Here is a 3,349-nt window from a genome sequence, read left to right as displayed (position 1 = left end):
GCTCCTCAGCTTGCAGACGGCCTATTGTGGTACCTCACTTTGTGATTGTGTGAGTCAATACTCCTAATAAACTCCTTTTCATATATACATCTATCCTATTAGCTCTGTCCCTCTAGAGAACCTTGACTAGTCCAGTAAATAAATATGCTGAGGATAATGGGAACCAAGTTTCCTACTGTCAGAGAAAGCAGATATAGTTGTGGAAGGGGGAACATGATAAATCCTACGCTATTGGAATGGAAAATAGGTATTAATGGTTTAGATAGGTATAAATATAGATATAATACATATAATATTATGTAGGGGTTATATATATGTACATATACACATCTTTTCTAGATGTCTGTTGTGAGGGTCTAGAAGTAATACCCCAATTTTGTTTTTGTCTTATAAGTACCGCGCGCTAACCGATTGCGCCACTGGAGCCACAACCAATTTTGTTTTTGTATTTTGTTTTCTAAACAGCATTTTCCACTAAAAAGAACCAGTATTCCCTGAAGAAATGGTTGATTCAAGGGCTTGGGAAGGAAAAATTCACAATAAGCCTGGAATATTATCTTGTACTAGAAAGTAAGAAAGGGCCCACAGAATGATGGGGACATGTCAGAAGAACCAGGAGGCAGCTTGAAGGGTCTCCCACTGGCAAAATCTGGGACATTTAAACATAAAAATTAACACAAAAATTTAAAATGATGACAATGGATTATAAAATCCATTGAATAAAATAGGAACACAGGAATCCAAACATATGAGAGAATGAATAAATAAATGATAAGAAAAAATGTTTATAGTAGGATGCCAACAAATAAGTGTAGAAGAAATGATGAAATGAAAACATTAGCAATTGACAACACAAAGGAATCATTCAGAATCCTCAACGGACATTGATGGGTAAAAAATTCTTGACCGGGATATCTACATAATCTCAAAATACATCTCCATAAAATTGCTGTTTTATTTTGTTTTGAGACGGAGTCTTGCTCTGTCCCCAGGCTAGAGTGCAGTGGCAGGATCTCAGCTTACTGCCACCTCCACCTCCGGAGTTCAAGCAATTCTTGTGCCTCAGCCTCTTGAGTAGCTGGGACTACAGGCGGGAGCTACCACGTCCAGCTAATTTTTGTGTTTTTAGTAGAGATGTGGTTTTACCATCTTGGCCAGATTGGTCTTGAACTCCTGGCCTCAAGTGATCTGCCCACCTCAGCCTCCCAAAGTGCTGGGATTACACGCTGAGCCACTGTGCCTGGTCCATAAAATTCTTATTCATTACGAGAATAAAAATAGTAACTTTGTGGTAGAAAAACTTGGTGGACAGCATCTTAACCAAGTTAACATTACCAGTAAGGACAAACTGGTCTCATGTATCTCTTGATATGAAGCACTGAGAGGACACATCACATCTGTTGTTTTCCTGCTAAAAGTGCAATCTATCTGAGTATTTGGGGCTACATGAAAAAATACATAAAAATTTTAAGGTGTAATCTAATCATGAGGAAATAACAGACAAACCCAAACTGAGGAACGTTCTATAGAATACCTGGCCTATATTCTTCAAAAATGTTAAATTCATATGCGGACGGTGGCTCACGCCTGTAATCCCAGCACTTTGAGAGGCCGAGACAGGCAGATCACGATGTCAGGAGTGCTAGATCAGCCTGGCCAATATGGCGAAACCCCATCTCTACTCAAAAAACACAAATTAGCCGGGCATGGTGGTGGGCGCCTGTAGTCCCAGCTGCTCGGGAGGCTGAGGCAGGAGAATTGCTTGAACCTGGGAAGCGGAGGTTGCAGTGAGCGGCGATCACACTACTGCACTCCAGCCTGGGTGACAGAGTGAGATTCTGTCTCAAAAAAGAAAAAAAAAAAAATTAGGCTCATGAAAGACAAAGACAGACTAAAGAACTCTTCCAGATTAAAGGATAAAAAGACATGATAACTAAATGCAATGTGTGCTGGCCTTAGGCCACAATTTCTTCTTTCTTTTTTGTTTTTATAAAGGATATTATTGAGACAACTGCTAAATGAATAACATCTGTAGATTAGATCATCATACTGTAGTTGCTAATTTTTCTGTTTTGATAATTGCACTGTGGTTATGTAAGGAAATGTCCATGTTCTTGAAAACATACACTGAAGTATTTGAGGATAAAGACACATCGTGTCTGTAGTTCAGAGATGAGAGAGGGAGAATGATAGAGCAGAAGCAATGTGATAAAAATGTAAAAGAATCTGGGTGAAAGCTAAACTAGAGTTCTTTTAATATAGTTATAACTTTTCTGTAAGTCTGAATATATTTCAAAAAAGTTGAAGTTTTTGAAGAAATGTAAATTAAAATGAGATATTACTACACACCTGTTAGAATGGTCAACATCACTGACCACAAATGCTGACAAGGATGTGGAGCAACCGGAACTCTCACTAATGGTCATTGGGAAGGCAAAAGGGTACAGCCACTTTACAGTTTGACAGTTTTTCTTACAAAACTAAACTTATATGATCCAGCAGCACACTCCTTGGTATTTACCTAAATGAGTTGAAAACTTATGTCCACACACAAACCTGCTATAGAGCAGCTTTATTCACAATTGCCAACACTTGGGAACAACCAAGACGTCCTTCAGTAGGTGAACAGATCAACAAATGTGACAAATCCAGACAATGGAGTATTATGCAGCACCAAAAATAAATTAGCTATCAGACTATGAAAAGACATAGAGGGACCTTAAGGGCACTTACCAAATGAAAGAAGCCAACTAAAAAGGCTACATATTGGCTGGGTGCAGTGGCTCTTATGCCTGTAATCCAAGCACTTTCAAAGGCTGAGGCAGGTGGATCACTTGAGGCCAGGAGTTTGAGACCAACCTGGCCAACATGGTGAAACCACGTCTCTACTAAAAACACAAAAATTAGTTGGGCGTGGTGATGCACACCAGTAGTCCCAGCTACTCGGGAGGCTGAGGCATGAGAATCGCCTGAACTCAGGAGATGGAGGTTGCAGTGAGCCGAGATCATGCCTTTGTACTCTAGTCTGGGGACAGAGCAAGACTCCATCTCAAAAAGAAAAAAATATATATGGAGACATATTTTGAGATTACGTAGCTATTCTGGTCAAGAATTTTTTACCCATCAATGTCCATTGATGACTCTGAATGATACCTTTGTTTTGTCAATTGCTAATATTTTCATTTCATCATTTCTTCTACACTTATTTGTTGGCATCCTACTGTAAGCATTTTTTCTTATCATTTATTCATTTGTTCATATGTTTGGATCCCTTTGTTCCTATTTTATTCAATGGATTTTATAATCCATTGCCATCATTTTAATTTTTTTTTTTTTTTTTTTTTTTTTT

Source organism: Rhinopithecus bieti, unplaced genomic scaffold (genome assembly GCF_001698545.2).
Source record: "Rhinopithecus bieti isolate Rb0 unplaced genomic scaffold, ASM169854v2 scaffold_72, whole genome shotgun sequence".
In the NCBI taxonomy this organism is placed as follows: domain Eukaryota; kingdom Metazoa; phylum Chordata; class Mammalia; order Primates; family Cercopithecidae; genus Rhinopithecus; species Rhinopithecus bieti.
This window is presented reverse-complemented; position numbering follows the sequence as displayed.